The sequence below is a fragment of the Spermophilus citellus genome (genome assembly GCF_964194105.1).
Source record: "Spermophilus citellus genome assembly, chromosome: 4".
NCBI lineage: Eukaryota > Metazoa > Chordata > Mammalia > Rodentia > Sciuridae > Spermophilus > Spermophilus citellus.
The window spans coordinates 200,372,931-200,393,878 of record NC_138185.1 but is presented as its reverse complement, the minus strand read 5'-3'; the positions used below and the strand labels follow the sequence as shown (position 1 = coordinate 200,393,878).

The following is a 20,948-nucleotide window of genomic DNA, read 5'->3' as shown; positions in this document are numbered from 1 at the left end:
GACCGCCCCGCCCCCGTTCCGCCCGGCTTCCCCCACCCCGCTAACTCCCTCCCACCCGGTGTCCCCTGCCTTCTCGAGCCGGCCCGCAGGGCAGCTCGGTTGTTTCGCCACAACTTGCGGGGTGCATTCCTCCCCCACGCCCCGGGCGCCATGGAAACCGCCCGGTTAACTCCCACCCCTCGGCACAGCCTCTGAAATTCATTCGTCCCCTTCCCAGTGAATCCCCGCAAGAAGATCCCCTGCGCTCTTCCGAGGTAAGAGTCTGGGGACGAGTCCGCACGCCCAGCCCGCGCACACGGAGACGTGCGTCCCCACCATCCCCATGGGGCACTGGGGAATCCAAGACGGATACCCAGCTTTCACCCTCTGGGCTGGCCTCCCGACCCCTGCCTGAGCCTTCAGTGTAAAGGGACATTTGAGGCTGCGCTCCTGAATTAAAGGAGAGATGCAGAAAACTCGCTTTTCTTGTTGCTTTCCCGAGAACACGGTCTTATCTGGGGCAACCCATATTTGAACTTAAGTAGGGCTATTGTGTCCTGATGGGTCTCTGCGACCTCCAACGCGGGGACCTGGAATGGTAGGGACACAAGACGTCGGCGAAGTCGATCGACGAAGCTGCGGACGGTGGCGGTGGGGAACTGTGTCGCTCCGCGCTGGCTCTGGGCGTGGTGTTGGAAATGGTCTTTGCCCCCAAGTAGCCCTAGGCTGCCACCTGCCGGTCCCAGGCCATTCCAGAGAGTAAACCCTCACCTAGTCGTGGCTAGACGTGCAGGCCTGCAGGCTTCCTCCATTTCAGCCAAGGCAAGTGACAGTGATAGAGGCCCAGTTGTCCTTGGGCTCAGACTCTTGACTCAGCGACTCCTAGGTGTGCAACTGCAGATAAAGTACGTCCCCTCTGCACCTCAGTTTCTTCATCTGTACAATGACGATGATGAAATAGTGCCTACCTGGAAGTGTTGCTTGAGGCTTGAATGAGTTCATACAGGAATGTGTTGAGAAAATCCCTGGCAGATGAGTATTCTGTGAGTCTTGGCTATCCTAGCAAAAAGCTAGTATTTGTTACACTGTGCTAAACAGTAATGCATTATCTCATTTAAGCATCACAATCACAGGTCATTATTATTGCTTGCCTTTTTTTTTTTTTTCCTCCTTTGGGTGCTGGGAATTGAACCCAGTATGTGCTGAACACAGACTGTACCACAAACCAGTCCCCTAGCCCCCATTTTACAGATAAGAAAACTGAAGCTCTTAGAAGTGAGATAACTTCTTATTTAAGGTCCCATCTGCCCTGGAGAGCCATAATGCTCATTCAAGTCCATAATCATTCAATCTATAACCCAGGTATTCAGGTTGGGTGTGTAGGCAGTGTCGAGCATCCCCGGGAACTTGTTAGAAGGGAAGACTTCCTGGGGACCCCAGACCTCCTGAATCAGAATCTGAAATTTAACAGATCCCCAGGTTATTTGTTTGTTCAAACATTAAAGTTTGAGAGCCCTTGGGTGCTGTGGCTTCATTTTTGTTTTCTTTTTTTAAAACTTCAGGCCAAACATGAATAATTTAAAGCTCTGGGGCAGTGGTTCCAACTTGGTTTGCACATTAAAATCACCTGGGAGAGGGCTCTGGACATAAGGGGTGCCCAGGCCACAGTCCAAATCAGAATCCCTGAGGGTGGACAGGTCATCCAGATCTGCAGCCAAGTTGGAGCCAGGCTTGGTGGGTTATAACCACTGGTTCCCAGGAGAATGAGATTCACTCTTTTTAGTGAAGCCCTCAGACTCCCTACTGAGAGGCTCCCCTTCACTTTTTGGTAGAAATTATAGAGCCTTTAACTATAATGGGATATTTGAAGAGGAAATATATACCCATCTAAGAATTTCTATGCTAATTTTACAGTCTGTTTTCTCAGAATTCCTCTAGTATTCCCATCTTTTTGCAGGGAGCACAGAACCTGTGTTCTCTTGAGACCACTCTCTGCTCTTTTTTTTTTTTTTTTTTGGTACCCGTGATTTGAACCCAAGGGCATTTAACTTCTGAGCCACCTCCCCAGCCCTTTTTAACATTTTATTTAGAGACAGGGTCTCACTGAGTTGCTTAGGGCCTCGCTAAGTTGCTGAGGCTGGCTTTGAACTCACTATTCTCCTGCCTCAGTCTCCCAAGCCACTGGGCAGTATAGATTCTTAACACCACTTTTACAGATAGAGAAACTGAGGCTCAGAGAGGGGGGCTGTGTTCCTCAGAGATCTACAGCTAATGAGTGTCAGAACAAACTAGAACAGTAAGGCAGGTTGTTCTTCCATGTAGTCTCTTCTGTGCACTCTTCCAGAGCACTATTTTAGTCTGGTGGCAAATCCCAAGGGTCTAACCTGGGCTTCAAGAAATATTTGGGGTTGCTGTTGTGGTGGAGTGGGTCGAATTTGCTGTAAGCACTGGGTTGGGTCTACTCAGATTTGGAGCTCTGTTCTGCCATTATTAGCTTTGGGATCTTGGGCAAGTTACTTAATCTCTTTATCCTTCAGTTCTGAGTCTATCAAATGAGGATTTAAAATACCTGTCTCATAGAGTTGCTGTGAGCATTAAACAAGATAAAGTGTATAAGTTGTTTCCAATAATAATGATGATGATATTTCAGCAGCCACCAGAATTGTGCAGATGCCCGACTGGTTCCCACCACAAGGTGGACAGCTACATAGGTTTTAGGAAGAACTGGGCACGGTGGCACACACCTGTAATCCCAGCAACTCAGGAGGCTGAGGTGGGAGGATCACAGGTTTGAGGCCAGCCTCAGCAACTGAGTGAGATCCTGTCTCAAAATAAAAAATAAAGAGGGCTGGGGATGTAACTTAGCGGTAGAATGCCCCTGGGTTCAATCCCCAGTACCAAAAGAGAAAAAAAAATATTAGAAATATATTACTAATGTTCTGATAAAGAAATAATCCACATTAATCCAAATGAAGAAACATTTATTAAGTGCTTACTGTGTGTTCTATTTATATGTTTGGTCTATGGGAATCTACAGGTACACCTTGAGAGAACCCCTGGCATTGAATTCCAACTTTCCTGGTCCTCTGCAGGATGGTTGCAAAGTCTGCCCCCTGCTGGCTAACATCTTGGCTCTAAAAGCAGGACTTGAAGTCAAAAATGTCACACTCTTCTTGTTACCACAAGCTAACCAGGGGCTGCAGATGGGGGGGAGGCATGGAGCTTATCAAGTGCAGAGGAAGGCTAAATTTTCAATGAAATGAATCAAGTTGAGACACTGGCACTTGCAATCTGCAATGTTGACTGTAGTAGTTTTGCATGTGTAATTTACATTTGGAATACTACATGCTCCTCAATATTCTGTTTGCCTTAGCTCCCGCTCTTTCCACAGATGTATAGTTCTCTAAGGACTCAGGTATATCTGGAGCATTTAATGAGACAAATTAGATAGCACATGTCCTCTGTATGTGTCTGTAGTACTGAGTTAAATTGCACATCATCATGGAATTTCAAAAAACTGGAGACAAAGAGGAGATCCAACAAACTTTCAGAGGGATAAGAAAAATTGGTTTCATAAACTATTTTCCAGAAAAAAAGAAAAGAAAAAATAGGGACAAAATGTCATTAGAGGGCTGGAGTGGTGGCTCAGTGGTAGAGCGCTCGCCTAGCTCGTGCAAGGCCCTGGGTTCGATCCTCAGCACCACATAAAAATAAACAAAATAAAATGAAAGTATTGTGTCCAACTACAACTAAAAAAAATGTCATTAGAGTTTTCAAGCCTAGGAATGGTCCATCAGTGGAACAGTGCCTTCTGAGGGAAGAGTATCTCCTGCCTATAATTCTGTACCCAAGCCACCAAAAACTAAGTATGAAAAGGAATCAAACATGTCCCAAGGTGCAGAAAAATGGGGACTGTCTTATCTCCCATCTCAGAAAGCTGCTAAGGGGTATGCTCCACCAAAACAAAGGAGGAAACGTAGGAAGAATAAGATTGAAACAGGGATTCCAACACAAGGGACAGGTGACAAGAAGATTTTTCCATGCTAAATGAAAAATCACAGGTGGACGGCAAGCAATATGTCAAGCCTGTTCAGACTGAAGCTGGTCTGAAGAATTGAGGGAAGATTTATTCAAGGTGATATTGGTGGTATTATTTTTTTTTAAATATTAAGAGGAGGTTTCCACAATTGGGGGAGAATGAGGGATTGAACTAGTGATAAGAGCCATAAATTTAGCTGAATAAATGGGAGAAAGGCATGATTAATTTTGGTGGAGCTGTGGCAGAAAGGAGAAATAAAATCATGGTATACCTTAAATGATGTCTCAGTTGTTCATAGCATGGACACAATCAGATCATGTGAACACTGAAGGTCACATTATATAGACATCATCCTGGGTGATCTCACTTTTCTGGGAGGGTGGGGGAACAGGAATGGGCACACATGTGTGGTGGTTGTCTGCTGTATTGGAAAGGATGTGTCTTGTGAACACTTAACATGGCAAAAATCAGGAAGCATCAGTGTACTCGTGCTATTTAGAAGTTGGAGGTAAATCCCAAAAGAATCATCGAGCTGTTAGCAGCTGTCCGAGAACAGGAAAGGGGGATAGGCAACTGGTATTTTTGATAGGTGACTGTTTTTCTTTAAACTATGCCTAATTCTCATTTTTTTTTAAACAAAATAACCCTCCACATTTAAAAGTCAAATCAGATTAGATGGCGATCTAGCTGCTTTCACTAAGATGAGTGTGGTCAGCTCCATCCTGGATCTGATAATATGCTTGCTAAGAGGGACACCAAGACTCCAGCCCCGGAACCTCAAAGGAAGGGATGTCCCCTTAGCTAACCTGTGACCTGCAACGCTGCACCAGGATATCACCACCTCAGAAAAATCAATGTCAGAGGCGTGAGGAGCCACATCCTAATCTTGTTGACCCTTCTGCGACCTTTTTTTTGTTTTAAATATCTTTTGTGCCTTGAAGGTTCTAGAGAGTCTCATCCCTTCCAGTTACAACTCAACTCTGTCTGGGCATCCAAAGAGCCATGCTGCTGTCTGCTCCTCTGGAATCCTGTGGATGGACGGCAGCTGGCCCACAGTCATGGAAACCCAAAGCCTGAGAACCTCCCTCCTCACACTCGACAGCCCCCACTGGCTCCTACCTTCCCTCCTCTCTCCCTTCCCACCACCGCCACCTTAGTGCCCTGTCATGGCTTCTCACCTTGGCCTGGCCGCTGCCTCCTCCTTGTTCTTACTCCTTCCGGTCACCATTACCTGCTGCTTGGGGCTTTCCAGTTCTCTTGAAGTCTCTCCCCCTCTAGCTCTCAGAGGGCTCCCATCCTCAGCTTAGCACACAAGTCCTTTGTGACGTCGCTCTGGCCGCATCTCAGGCCACCACCCACAACCCCCTTTTGCTCGGGATGGGTAGAACCAGCCGCTGCTCCACCAGTGTTGGGAAGCCACCGCCCGGCCTGTGCCCCTCAGTGCAGGGCCTGCCCATCGCCTCCAGGAAGCCGACCCCAGGCCCAATCGTGATCTAGAAGCTTCTTCCCCATGCTGCACGTGCACCCGATAGGAGGTCCTGCCATCCTTTCTCATAAATGCTGATCGACTCCAACTCGCCCACTTCCTGTGAGTTCCATTCATATTTAAACCCCAGCCTTAGCTCCACATCTGGCTCACAGAAGGGACATGGAGGACTGACTTGACTTCTCGGGCACATTTCTTCGGGGAGATGACCTCAAACAGACGACAACATGGCCCACTTGTTCCGGACACTCGGGTCTCCTTTCTTCCTTTTGTTTCCTTTTGTCTTTTCCAGGGTGCCTCCCCTGTAATATTTGGGCCCCACTACCACCCTTCACAAAGCCCAAAGGGTGGGACGGTTGGGAGGGCGTCCCTGTGCCAAGGGGAAGTCTGGATTCCTTCCTTGATCAGATCCTCTGAGCTCAGGGCTTTTCTGAGTCTGTCCTTGAAGGGATGTGCCCAGGGCCTGCCCAGGCCCAAGGGCAGAGGAAGACCTGCTCTCCTTAGGAGAGAGTCGAGGATGAGGACTCCTCCCTGGACATTGTGTCCAGAACACATGAAGCCGATTTCTCAGGTCCCTGGAAAGACAGGAGATTCTGGAAAGGCCTTAGATGGAGTTAGTCCTTCACTAAAGAAAAGGCCCAGGGATGTGGGTCCCGTTTTATTTCCTCTGCTGGGTGTACTGGAGTGTTTAGGGCCGCCCACTTTCTTTCTTCTTACCTTTTATGTATTTTAAGTATTAATTAGAAAACAAAGATGTTGCTCCCAACTCCAGATATGAGAAAGACCTAACTAAAACATACCAGTCGAAGAGGAAGGAGATATCTAAATGGTTTGGTTTTGCATAATCTATAGAAAGCCCTGTTTGCATAGCCGACCAGAGGAACTACGTGCAGCTACATTTGTTGGTTGTCAGGGGAACAGTCAGAGGTATGTGGATGGCAAAGCAGAGGGGCACTGACTGACTGGGCAGGGTCATTGGGCTGGAGCCATCACTCTGGAGAAAGGACAGACAGGCTCTTCTGGCGCAGCCTCTGAGTTTGTCAGGGATTAAAGGGTAAACCCCAGACCCAGGGAACTGGGTGGGAACCATTCATTTCCTGGGCCACTGAACCTCCTGCAGGCCAGGCCCTGTGCTGGGTGAAGGGGAAACAAACCCAACAAAGATGAGTTTCTTGCCCTCCAGGGATCCACGGACCACTAGAGTGAGACTGGATCATCACTGGGAGCACAGTGAGGGCCATGGTCAAGTTCCAGGCTGGCTCATGGGTTGACCAAGCGAGGGGCGAAGGGAGCTTCTCAGAGAGATGTTTGGACAGCGTCTTGAGCAATCGGTAGGACTTGCCCAGACTGTGGCAGGTATTGAGGATCTCGTGGTCCCTCCTGCCCTCGAGGAGCTTGTGGTCTAGGTGGAAGACGAGTGTCAAACACTTCCATACACAACTAAGGAAAATTATGGTAGGTGCTGTGAGTGTTGGTAACAATTACAAATGTCCTAGATCTTAAGTGAGATCTTGAGGGAGGGTGGAGCTCCCTGGGAGAGGTGGCGCAGGCTGTAACCCCACAACTTAGGAGGCTGAGGCAGAAAGAAGGATCCCAAGTTCAAGGCCAGCCTCAGCAATTTAGTGAGGCCCTGTCTCAAAATTAAAAAAAAGTACTGGGATGTAGCTCAGTGGTAGAGGATCCCTGGGTTCAATCCAAAACGAAGAAGGAGAAGAGAAGAAGAAGAAAATTAATTTGGCAAAAAGAGGGGAAAGGGCATTCCTGGAAGAGGGAACAGAATATGCGAAGGTCCTGAGCCAGGAGGGAGCAGGGCCCTTGGAAGGAGTTGACCCAAGCCAGTGTGGCTGGATCAGAGTGAGGGAAAGAGGTGAGAAGAAAAATAGTGGGTTGGAGTAGGCCTTATTAAAGGGATTAAAAAAAACTCTATCTTAAGAGCAAAGGGAGCCACTAGAGGTCTGAAGCAGGTAAGAGACTCATCAGAATTGTCACTTGGCGAGATTCTGGTTACTCTGAAGAGAATCCAGTTGTGGTGGGGACAGAGAGACCTCTTGAGAGGCTGTCATGGTCACCAGGTGAGAATGGATTCTGCATTGAACAAGAGCAGCAACAGGTTAGAGAGGGGTGGGCAGGTGGCCCTGGGCTTGCACTGTGGGGTACGGGTGGGGAGGTCAGAATCAGGAATACACCCTGCCTGGGTTTCCGGGGGGGGGGGGGACACTGTTGGGGCAGATGGAGCTGCTACCCAGAGTTAGACCTGCAGCAGCAGCCTTAAAATCTTACAGAGAAGGAAGTGAAGTTGCAGAGGAATAGCGCCTGGGAGCGATGGCCGGCTTCCTGTTACACTCTCCCCGCTGAACTTGATGGTGTCTTGCACGCCTTCCTTACCACTGCCTCAGTCGCTGCCAGACGAGGCCAGAGAGCCGACTTTAAATTCCGAGTGTGGATTCCCACGGAGACCCAGGAGTCACATTTGATGGAAGGAAATGCGTGCAGAGCTCCTCTCGCCTCTGTAGCAATTGGCATGGCCATCCCGTCCCCCTCGCCTCCTCCAGGCGAGGGTGCTGTGCATGGGGTCTGGGGGGGGGGGACTGCTCTGATTCACCTGAATCTGTGAATAAGTAGAACAACGAGAAATAAACAGTTCAAAACAAACCCCAAAGGGAGATGGATTCCTTCTAAGCTTTTCCAAGCCAGCTGTGGTGTGAAGCCCCGACTGCCCGGTGCCAGCCAGCCTGGGTTCTGAGTGCCTTGAGAGCACCACCTGGGGTCTCCCATGGGGAAACCAAGGGTGCTGGCTGTACCCGGCTTTTCTCCAGTCACTTTTTCTTTGCACTAGAGAGTTGGTGGTAAATGACAGGAGCCCAGCTTGAACCAGCCTAACCAGAGAGGGTGGTTTCGAGAACACTGAGATGGGGGAGGGAGATGGTCACAGATGTCATGGAGGAGTTGACGGGTCAAGTGGCAGGAAGGGCAGGGTGTGGCTGAAGGCTCTGGAGCAACCAGAACCTAGGGCTGCAACACGCTCAGGACTCTTGCCTTCTCTGATTCTTCCTGACCGTCTGCTCCCATCGTCCCTCTTCCTGAAGACTAGTTTTCTCCAGAGGACAGTCCAACATGGCAGCCAACCCCACTGGATATCATCTCTTAACAGTTTCAGCTGCCTGGGAGAGACTGTGCAGACATTTTTATCCTAGATGCAAACTCCCAGGTGCCCATGCCCAGCCTCATCCACCATAACTTTGGCAGCAAGGGACTTATATAAGAACAGGGCAGCTCCCAAAAGCTGTTGGAGTGGAACAGGGGCAGGTCTCAGAATGAGATCAGCAATCCACCAGCCAGATAAAATGATGCTGCCTTCCACTACCCGTATGCATGGAGAGTCGAGTACCTTTAGAAATGAGGCACCTACCACAAAAGTTGTTACACCTCTTTTCTTCTTTGGATCGTTCGTTCAAAGAAATGTGAATCTGTGCTCCTGGGTCTACGTCATTCATCTCTGACTTAGAGTTAACTGTTTTCTTACTTTCCTTTAAAGCAGGGATCATTTTTTGTTTGATTTTCATTGACAGAAGCTTTACAAACAAAGCTGCAACATTCTATCAAAAAATAGAATGAAATAAATGAAATGAAACGAGGCACCCAGGTCCCTGTTCTGCCAGTGCTCGGTGACATCATCCTCTTGAAAGGACCATCCCATTCACCATGGTGTAACTCAGGAGCATCGCCACCTTCAAGGGCTGCCTGTATCCAGAATTTCTCATGCACAGTGATCTGTGTGATTCTGAAGATAACTCAAGAACCCGAACGCAGCTTCATAGCTGCAGCTATTTCTGCAGATACAATATTTTGGATCTCAGTATGACTGCTCTCCTTTCTGGTCTTTCCTGACTTATTTTTCATTCCCTAACTTCCTGTTTCGTCCCCAGTGCTCCCCAGAACTCATTTATCTTTCCAACAGGAGAGCATGTTTCTGGCTTTCTGACCCCCAAAGTCCAGACTGACCGACTGAAACTCTGCTTCTGAGCAGGGGTCCAGACACTAGTGTTTTGAGATCATTTCAGGTGGTGTGGGGATGACTCAAGGGTGGCAGCTGTCCAGTCCCAGGAGGACAGGCTGCCCTGACTGGGGTGGTGGGACACACTCCCAGCACCCACTTCTTCCATCCCTAACCTTCACTGTGTCTGGCTTACCTCCTCTGATCCCTCCTCCGCACCTGTCTCCACCTCCGCTTTCTCATCTGTGTGCTCCCCACCTCCCACCTTCCTCCCCTTAAGCTGTAGTTTGGATATTTAATGTCCCCACAGGCTCCTGTGCTAAAGGCTCGTTCTCCAGCTTGGTGCTATTGGAAGGTGGTGGAACTGTTAATAGGTGGGGCCTAGTGGGAGGTCTTCTGGTGACTTGATGGGATAGTGGGACCCCTGGTCCTTCCTCTGCCTCTTTTCCTTCCTTCCTTTGCTGAGGATTGAATCCAAGGCTTCACACGTGCCAGGCAATTGCTTTTTCACTGATCTGCACCCCTGACTTTGCTCCCTCTTTTCCTTGTCTTCCCAGCATGAGATGAATGGCTTTTCTCCACTGCATGCTCCCATGGTCTCCCTGCCATGATGTGCTGAAGCACTACAGGCCCCAGAGCAGCAGGGTCAACTGAGTGGGGACTGACACCTCCATAACTGTGAGCCCAAGTTAGCCCTCTGCCTTTATAAACTGGTTATCATAGGTATTTGTTACAGTAATGGAAAGCTGACTAACTTTAGGGCTGGTTCCTGAGACATGACCCACGTTGCACCCAATTCCTCAGCACCCCTTCACTGGACTACACCTGCCCAAAGCAACTGGGCCAAGTGACCAAGGACTGAAACATCTGAAACCACGAACCCGGATGAAACTTTCCTCCTTTAGATAGCTTTTCTCTGGTATTTTGTCACAGCAATGAAATGCTGACTAACACACTCTGGTTAATAACAATTCGTTGAATATTTCAAGATGACTGGTAGAGAGGATTTTGAATGTTCCCAACACAAAGAAATGATCCATGTCTGAGTGATGTATATGCCAGTTATCCTGATCTGATCATTGTATATTATATACATTACTGAAATATCACCCCAGAAATGTATACAACTGACTGTGTTGCTTACATTTTTCTAAACATTTAGAAATACGTTGACTTTAAAGATTAAGTAAATAACAGTAGAGATGTTTCACGGAGGCCACAGAAATGGTGGTGATGATATGTTGACTGAGTTAGAGAGATAAGTGTAAACTGAGATAGGAAATAGTTACCAGATTTATGTGATGGCAACGGCTGTGTTGTATAATTGCTCTGTTGGTGTGGCCCAGCTCTACCGGTGAATCAGGTAACCACAATGTGAAACTACTGACACAATCTGTTTCCATCTCCCCACAGCCTCGGTGGCACATGGCAGGGACTCATTCTCCCTCATGAGCCTGGACCCACGTATCATCTCAAAACCTTGCTTCCCTCTGTATCCCAGACACTCACTTTCTTTAGAAGGTGACATAGCCCTACCATCTCCAGGGCTGTCAAAAGGCTGCCTGTGGCCAGTGGGTTGGACAGGTCTTGACATTGCTACAATTAGTGAGGGGTGGAAAGAGGGCAGGGATGGGGGTGCTGGGGTAGTGATACTCATTTTGTTTATTAGCTTAGCAAACATTGTTGTCCTAACTGTGTGTCTGGCACTGCTCCAAGCACAGGGGACATCATGGTGAACATATTGACAGTGTCCTGAACTTCTTGAAATTCATAACCCCTGTGGATAAGACAGTCCATGGAGCTTACGCAGTATCATGCAAGGTAGCAAAATAGAGGGTGAGACAGTAGTTAGGGGAGACCTTTCTGGGGAAGAGCAATTTGAGCTCAAGCGTGGAAAGAAGACACATGGAGGTCACAGTCAGGACTCTGCAGCCGGGAGGCAGGTCAAGTCTTCAAGAGGAGACACTAGTGGGAACCGGCCCTGTGTCCACTTAGAAGCCAAGGGACTCATGAGCACCCAGTGTGTAAAGCAGGAGGACTTATGAACACACTCATCTTTCATATGTGCCCCAGGGTGCACGTGTACACCCAGCAGCGACAGCAGCACACCCTGGCATGAAGCAGAGGGCAGTTCCGTGACCTAACGTCACTACTCAGGACATCTAACTCTGAGGAAGAACAGGGACTAGTATTTTGATGGCTGCAATTTGTTTTTGAGGCCAACGACTCGAACCACTCAGCCACCTGAGCCTCCACTGAAAACCAGACGATCAAGATAAGGTTGGCATCAGACATGATAGAAATCATGGCACGGCACATTCTATTTGGTTTCAGTGCGTCTGCCTCCCGGATTCCCCTCTCTTACCCTTGCTCCAGTCTCCAGCTATCTTATTCCCTCTCTAGTCTCCTGTGAATCAGAAAAACTAGGAGGAGGAGTGGCAAGTGAAAATCTGTCTACAGTGTGAATGGCTGATATGACAAAGTGTCAACTCTCACTAGGAGCATTTGCTTTTGATTCTAACAAATGTTGCAAGTCATAGGAACAACGTTTTAAGAATAGGATTTGAGGCCGAAAGAGGTCACCTGTTTTTAGGAAAGTATGTGTATGTGGGGGGGGGGGGTGTTAGGCTGGGATTGGGGCAGGTTCTTATGTCCCTGGGATCCTATTCCAGGGCCCCCAGTCATCTCTCGGAAAGAGCTCATCTCTCATTTGCTGCTCTCCGAGGGCACTTGACACGGTCACTTTAGCACGAGAACATTTTGTCAAAGGGAAATTTTAGCATCTTTAAAAAGCTATAAAGCTTGTAATCTCTCACAAATGAGTATAAAGTAATGCACCCAAATCTTCCTCCAGTTCCAGACTTTATCATATCCTTCATCATCTCTCTTTCTTCCTGCTTACCAGCAGTGACACGCATCAGTTGACAAGTCGAAATGTCCCCCGAGTCAAAGATCTCGCCTCACCTCAAGAGGGCTGACTCCCCGCAGGTACAGGAGACTCCGGGCTCTCTAAATTGTAACAGCTGAAGAGCTCTTGATGTCTTCCAGTCTCGATCAGATCCAGGCTGCTGCCCTGGAGCATGTTTTCTACCAGCATCTGTGTTTCTTGAGTCTGGGGGGATGGCTGTGTTTTTACCCAGGGGTCTACCCAAATTTGATGAGTACACATGTATTTTATAAAGGGTAGAGATGGACGGTTGGTGTAAGATATTCAAAACAGTCCAATGACTCCCCCCGCAAATGTAAGAAATCACTAATTTATATATCTAATCTATATATCTCAGGTCAAAGAAAAATGTGCTTTATAAATGTCACCTGATACCCGCCCTTGCTGTGTGCGCTGTGTTGATATTTTCACTATGGGCAACCAGTTTAGGTTGCACAAAATCAAATATAGATTTCCTGACCCAAATATGAGCTTCAGAGGTAGTCTTTGAGGACTTCGCAGAGAAGTTACTGATTCATTTTGGGTGGAGTGAGGCACGTGTTTTGTGAGACTGTCGTGCTTTGGGGAGGTGACCCTTATTCTCCTTCTATAAAACAAACATAACAAAAATTTGGATCTAAAACAAACAAAAAAAGATTTAGCCTCTGGCTTCCCTGGTTCAGGTGAGCTGAGGTTGAGAGAAGAGCCAGAAAGAGCTGTCAAGTGCCCAGGTGAGAATTGCTTCTGCTTCTCTGTCACCTGTCATGACCGTATTGCAATCAAGACTGAAATCATTCCTCAGCCACACGTTTCAGAATGAGGTAACTTCTTACTGCCTTAAAGGTCAAGAAAGCCAATCGGCTGACACAGGCCTTTCTCCCCTGCCAGTCTGCCCCCGTAGGCTGTTGAGTCATCTTGTCTGGATGACTGGGCTGACAAAAACAGGTTTCAACAGGTGGGTCCCATGGCAGAAGCAGGGTGGCAGGACAGCATGGTGGAGCAGGATTGTTGTACTGGAATCTGGGGATCGGGGTTGGATCCCCACTCTGTGAAACCATGTTGATCTCATTGGGCTTTGGATGAAATTAGACGCCGCTGCATAAGAAGGTACCAGGGAGATGGTTGGCGCTTGACAAATGGAACCAAACAGGACTTACACTAAAGACCGAGGGCAGCCTAAAAGGGGATGTGATTCACTTTGACCTTCACAGTGAAATGCCTTCAGAGGTTGTATATGGAGACCAGGTTGATCCCTGAACCCATGGAGATTTGCATCCCTGCCATTCATTCACACATCCATCCGTCTATCTATCTACTTATTTATTTGTTACCTTTGTAGTACTGGGGGTTGAGCCCAAGGGTGCTCTACCTCTAAGCTACATCCCCATCCCTTTTGTACTTTTTAGTCTGAGACAGGGCTTTGCTAAGTTTCCCAGGCTTGGCCTGGTGATCTTGCGTCAGCTTCCTGAGTGGCTCAGATTTCAGGCATGTGTCACCGCACCCAGCTCACATTATCTCTTTAGAGCTGTGCCCAGGGAGACACTGTGAAGAAGCCCAAAGAAGTGCCAGCCCATAACTAGAGTTCAATGGTCTATCCAAACCTCAGCCAAAGGAGTGGTTGGCTACCTGAGGTGGACCTGTGGAGAGGTCCAGTTCTCTAAGATGCAGAGAGGGATGCGGAGGGAACCAGGTTGGTGGGTCTCCACAGTTCCCTGTCTTGACACTAGGTGGCAGCACCAACCGAGGACGGCCGCTCTAGTGGTTTGGGCTGTGATCTTGGGAAATGCCCCCCCACCTCCTCCACCCCCCCACTGAGCTCAAGTTTGCGGTGCAGCTCTGACTTTGGAGGCAGCAAAGATGAGTCTGAGTCCTGTCTCCACACTTGGCTGTGTGACCTTGGGAGGACCCTTTAATCTCTTGTGATCGAGTTTCTTATCTGTACAATGGGAACACTGTCCCTAAAACAAGAATACAGAAAATGAGGTAATGATCAATGGCAGTCGCTGTCCCCCCTCGCGAGAAGCTTAATGGCAGAGTCCCCTTCCTTCTCCATGCACCACTCTTAGTTTGGATCTTTCTCTTTCAAGAGCACCCAATGCTTATTTCTAGTAAGCACATAGATAAATATTTTGGGGTGGGTGAGTGAGAAGGCAGGGGAAGGTCTGTAGTGTTATTCTTCTAGAATAGACTCAACTTTCCCCCTTCCTTCCATTCCTCCTATACTTTCTCTTTCTTTTTATTTTCTTTCTTCTACCCAAGGTGTCTGTGTGTGTGTGTGTGTTAATTTTATATGTTTTAAAAATATGTATGCTAACCACCTGCTCTATGCAAAGCCCTTGGCTAGGCAGGGACAGGTGGGGACCAAAGGGAGAAGAAAGCAGAGTTATAAAGACACACTGGAGAGCTCCTTCTCCTGAGGTGCTCACACCCCCTAGGTGCTAAGCTGATATCCAGGTGGTGTGCACCCAGTGCAGCTGAACTGATTGTCAGGATATTAAAATAGTTCCTCTGTAGCTGGTCAACAGCCCCTGCCCAAGTGCCCCACCATGAGCAAAGCAGAGGCAAGCTTTGACCCTGCTCCAGTCCATTCTGATTGCCTGGCCTGAATTTTGAATCTTGCCCCTGAACAGCTGGTATATCAGCCAACTTCGTGTTGCTATAACAAAATACCTGAGGCAGACTACTTATGCAATAAAGGGAGGTTTATTTAGCTCATAGTTTTGGAGGTTCAAATTCAAGGTCAGGTGGCCTTATTTTTTGGGGTCTCTAGCAATGGCAGGAGCACATAGTGGATTGAGCAGTCACATCTTAGGAAGATATTCTCTTCCTCTGTGGTCCAGAGGACTGTTCTTTGTGTGGTGTTTGTGTGTACAGAGTGTGGGACATGGGCAGCTGGTGATGCAGTCAGAACAACTTCCATTCCCATCGTCATGGAAGCAGGGCTTTGAGTAACAGAATGGAGACTGAGGAGTGGACTAAGGTGGATCTCCTTTGGCAGAGCCCTGTTCAGGACTCCAGCTTGCCTTTTCTGTGATCCTGGCCCTTGCCTCTGTCTGATAGGTGACATCTAGACATAAGACTAAAAGCTGGACAACAGTGTAACTAAGCAGACACAATTCTCTACCCCACTTCCTCACACTGGGGCTCCTGTCCTCAATTCCTACCATCTCCATGGGAATGAGTCCCTTCTTTTAATTTCTGCTCTTTGTGGTGTGTGTGTGTGTGTGTGTGTGTGTGTGTGTGTGTGTGTGTTGCTGGGGATCAAACCCAGGGCCTCATGCATGCTGGGCAAACACTCCACCCCTGAGCTACATCCCCAGCCCTTATTCCTGATCTTAAAAGTTCTGATTAATGCTTACTGTCCTTATGTGGGTCAAATGTTTATTTTTAAAAATTGCATTCCATTATTAGAATAAGAATCATCTTGGATATTACATTCCTAGAAGGTGGGCACCAAGCTTCATCCATCCACCTATCCATCCATCCATCTGGCTATCCATTCATCCATCCACCTATCCATCTCTCCATTTATTCACTCCACAAATATTTTTGAATTCCCACGTGTGGCAGGCTTGATGCTATTGTGCAAGGAACTGAGAAGATAAAGATGAACAAAATGGGAGCCAACTCTGCCCTTATGAAACTTAGGGTCCCATCACAGAGGCAGATGTTAACTAAAGAGCCACACAGATCAATGTGAATTTCAGTCCATTTATGGTTATGAAGTGAGACCAACTGGTGCTGTGAGACCACGTGGTCATGGGGTTCTGAGTTAGCCTGGGGATCAGACCAAACTTCCCTAAGCTGATATGTGAAGAAAAGGTGGAAGTTAAAAAGATGGATGGGGAGTTAGACTGAACAGCAGGAGCTGTGTTCTGAGGTGGAGGGGGCTAGAGAATTGGGGGAGCCGGTAGAGCCCGTGCAGAGGAAAGGAGTAGAGTGAAGAGCCCGGGGGTAGATGCTACAAGGTCTCCAAGGTCCCAGGGTGTTTCTTCATTTTAGTAGTGACCTTGAGTGATGCTTAGACCCAAATCATGCCAGCATTTCATGTGGGTAGGGCTGGCTTCACTTAGAGAAGGTGTGCTTATGGAGGTGGGGGTGGGCTGGGACCACCTGGTGCTGATCTGATTCTCAACCCCAGTGACACAACTATAAAGAGCTGATCTCTAGCAACGGGGACCTGTCTATGGCTGCAGATGGTTTGGAAAATTTATGGTCACTGTCTTCCAACACCTCTAGATAGAAGAGTGAAGATGATGCCTTTAACTTTTCAGACATGGATGCTTAGGAGAAAAAGAGTAAAATCTCATGGCTGTCCCTGGGTCTCCACACTTTCGTATTCTCTGTATTTGGCCAGGGAAGCTTATTAAAAAATGAAGACTGTGGGCCCTACTTGAAGGACGACTGAAAAGTCAGATAGGTCAAGGAAGAGTTAATGAAGCAAGGTGTGGTCCAGGTCATGACCTCTCCAGGCTGGCCAAGGCACGGGGTTTGTTTCCAAGGGAGAAGGGATGGACAGTGTCAGGGTAGGTTGGTGGCTGATGGTCCAGCGCTCCCGGAGCTCTGCAGCCAGCTGCAGGGGCTCTCAACATCTGTGCTACTAAGGCTGGAGGGTGGATCTGTCTTTGCCGTAGAGGCTGCCCTGTGCCTTCCAGCACGTTCAGTAACATCCCTGGCCTCTACCCATGAGGAGCCAGCAGCAGCTCTCTTCCAAGCTGTAACAACTGAAAATGTCACCTGACACTTACAAAGCCTCATGGTGTGTGTGGGTGGGGGGGTGTCACCCCTAATCAAGAACCCCTGAGCTAGGGGAATTGTTTGGTCCTTGGTGCCTTTGGCTCCTGCATTAGACAGAAGTAGGTTAAGTTGCATTTCATTGAAAACCCAGTTCACAGGAGTGTCACTGAATGAACTCTCTCCACGGTTACTTAAAAGAGGTCCAGAGGCCAGCCGCCTAGAGCTGAATCACCATCCCGTTTCTTCAGGATTATCAGGGACCTGGAACCTCTTTCCTTCCCGTAAGCATTGTTTTCTCATAGTCTCAAGATGGTTTTCTCACCTTTTAAAGAACTTATCCTTCCCGTAAGCCCTACCTAGCAATTTCTCCTGAAGTCCCGTGAGCCAGAACTGTGTCTCGTGGCCATCTCTAGCTGCAAGACCGTCTGGGAGATGTGATTTTTTTTTTCCATCAGGGCACATTGCCATCAAAATGAGGGTTCTGAAGTATGGAGAAAGGAAAGGTCAGCTTTGGGAGGGCAAGGACCAGTCTCTGCCACCTCTCCCAACCTGGGTTTCCAGGTGCAATGCCAACTCAGCAGTCTCTCTACAGGAATCTTCCAGAGGAAGCCAGACAAACCACCTGAGTAGCAGTACAGATTTTTTACTAAATTCTTCCAAGGCGAGGGTGGGCGGGATTCCTTATCTTTGCCTACCAGTTATTATTTTGTTTTGTTTTGTTTGTACTGGGGGTTGAATTTTGGGGCACCTAATCCCTGAGCTACATGCCCAGTCCTTTGTCTTTTTTGTTTTGAAACAGGTTCTTGCTCAGTTGCTGAGGCTGACCTCAAATTTGCAATCCTCCTGCCTCAGCCTCCCGAGTTGCTGGAATTACAGGTGTGCACTGCAGTGTCTGGTTCCAGGATTAGCTTTTTATTTTATTTTCCTGGAAAGGGACTAATTCAAATTATATATCCATTGGTCAAAAACCAAGATATTTTGGAGAAGTCCATCTCTGGTTCCTTCCATCTTCCACTCCCCTGGTACTCACACAAGGCCCCATCAAGAACTCCATTAAATGACTCCTCCATGTACTTGCTATGAAGCTTCTGAGGCCACCGTTAGGAACTCATTCCTTTGGGCCAAGCATTGCTATCCCCAGCTGCCTCTTGATATGCCAGTCCTGTCGATCAGAGAGAGAAGAGTATGGAGTCTTTCCTGCCTAGGCCTCTTTCTCTCTTTGGAATTCCTGAGCAGCTTTGGGACAGGTGAAACCAGTGGAGGAGAAAGGGACAAGGTCAGAGGATAGTGATAGCCTGTCTGACCCCAAAAGAACTGGGACACCCAGCTGTCTCACCTCCTCTACCGCAAAGCCGCAGCCACAGCTGCTACATTCAGGAGCAGTGCTGGTAAGTGTGGGTCCAGCAGACGGCAGCCCTGTGACCTCTGGGTTGAGAGTGTCTCCCTTGTTCTCCCCACCCACGCTTCTCAACCTGAGGACCGAAAACCTGGCTTTCTGGTAATTTGCTTCGGGGTTCACTCAGGGACTTAACGCTGCTAGTCAGATGTGAACCCCAAGGACAGCAGGTGGGGAAACCAACATTCCCCAGAAGCCCTCAGGTCAAGGCAACTGACTGACAATGAGGAGGCTATTTTGCATCCCTTTCTTGCTCCACAGGGCCTTCCCGTAGCCTTGGGCTTTCTCAGGTGACATTGCTGACCTAGACCAGTGTGACAGATTGGCAGCCTTCTGCAGTACTATTTTCAAATTCATGCAAAAAAAGTCCCTGCTCTGGACTCCCCAACACTAGAGGAACAAGCCCTGGCCTCCTCTTGCTGCACCCTTCCCACGAGGCAAGGAGTCCTTAGGACCAAGGCGACATAACCACCCAGAGCTCTCTGTCTCTTCTTTAGACCATGCCCCAGAAGCCCAGAACACAGAATCCCCTGAGTTGTCCCTGACCTGCCTTCCTACAGCTATGGCCCTCTTCCCCAGACACTTCTTCTTGAGGGTGGGTCAGGCCACTGGTCTGTGCACCCCAGACCCCAGGTGGCCAAGGGATGGCTATCTGTGGGGGTGGAGATGGGTAGAACCTGGTATTGCAGTCTGATGTGTCCACAAACATGAACTTGAGGCCCAGGAAGAGCCAAGGGAGGGACAGGGAGAGGGCACACTGCAGCCTGAGGGCTGTCTCTCCCCTCACAACCTCGTGTCAATAGAAAACGCAGCACCCAAGAGTTCTCAATTCAAAGCTGGCCTTTCAGGTTCAGATGAAGTTATCTTTGCCCAGAGAGAATGTATTTTATTGAGGACTTGGTAAACTTGGTTTATGACATTTAAATATTTAGATAGGATACGTGGCCTCTATCTGTACTCTTGCCCTGGGTCCTGCAAAGGGCAGGCTTGACGCACCCACACACTTTGTTGGTTTGCAGAATATTTTTAAAATTAGGAGATTTCAGGATGGGGTGTTGTAGTTCAGGGGTACAGTGCCTGCCTAACATGTGTGAGACCTTGGGCTCCATCCCCAGCAACAAATAATAATAATAATAATAATAATAATAATAATAATAATAATAATAATAATAATAATTTGGATATTTCATGTAGAAATTCTGATTTAGATTTTTGTGACAAATTGGAAGAAACAGCAACTGCTGTGCCTGAATTCCCACAAGGCCCCATGGAGTGAACTCTACACTCCATCCTCCGGTGGCCACACTCTCCAGCATTCACTATTGTCCTATGTCCAGCGAGTTCCATGCCTCTACCGTGTGTGCCTTGGGGCATTTGCATGTGGGTCACCTGGCCTCCAGGAGGAGGCTGGGATGACAGAACAGCCCAGGTCAAAGCTCTGGAAGTTCAAGTCTCTGCTCAGTGGCTGCCGCTCCAATTTCCCCATGTCGAGATGAGGTCAGCATTGGCACTTGCCCTAGCCTCAGCCGTCTGCCGTCTCTACCAGGCTGATCAGAAAGGAGAAGTGGAACTTTCTGGGGTCATTAGAAAGTGGAGAATGAAAGGGGAAGAGGAGCCCCTGCCGGGTGATGGGAACGGTGCACATGAGCTCTGCATCTCTAGCTGTTCCTGGTGTCATTCAGAAGATGCCCGACACAGGTCATGTGCCTTTGGCGGGGGTTTCTGGGGGAAAATCACACAGGACAGCAGGGGTGGGAAGAGCACTCTCTGCCTGGAAGGAAGCTTGCCCTTGAAAAGCCAGGTCCTGCCAGGGCTAGCTGTCAAGGCAGCTGGGCTCAGAGTTCCAAAGAAAAATAAACTCTGTGCAGTGCGCGTAACATCTGGAGTGATGGGCTTCTTTGCTCTGCCCCTTAACAGAGGGGTGGGAAAGAGCTAGACAGAGCATCAACACCAAAAAACCAGGTCCCAAAGGAATGGGATGCGAGAGAACCTCCTCTCCGCACACCCCAGTCCACACTGAGTCTCTGCACTGGGAGAGTGTGCTGTTTTGTGGGGAGACTGAAGGTTAAGATTCCAGATTCAACAATAAGTGCTGGTGAGGGTGTAGGGGGAAAGATACGCTGATTCATTGCTGGTGGGACTGGCAAATGGTGCAGCCACTGTGGAACCACAGTATGGAGAAACCTTAGAAAACTTGGAATAGAACCACCCTCTGATCCAGCTATCCCACTCCTAGGGCTATATCCAAAGGACTTAAAATCAGTATACTACAGTGATACAGCCACCTCAATGTTTATAGCAGCTCAATTCACAATAGCTAAACTGTGGAAGCAAACTAGATGCCCTTCAATAGATGAATGGATAAAGAAACTGTGGTATATATACATGATG

The 20,948-nt window shown here is 48.4% G+C and overlaps 1 long non-coding RNA gene across 1 annotated transcript in view; it reads left to right on the top strand.

Moving 5' to 3' along the window:
• The first annotated feature begins 85 nt into the window (after positions 1 to 85).
• LOC308647656 overlaps positions 86 to 20,948 on the top strand; it is a 23,903-nt gene continuing 3,040 nt past the window's right edge. The window contains exon 1 of the long non-coding RNA XR_014021677.1: positions 86 to 254. This is a non-coding gene — a long non-coding RNA (uncharacterized lncRNA). The remainder of the gene's footprint in view (positions 255 to 20,948) is intronic.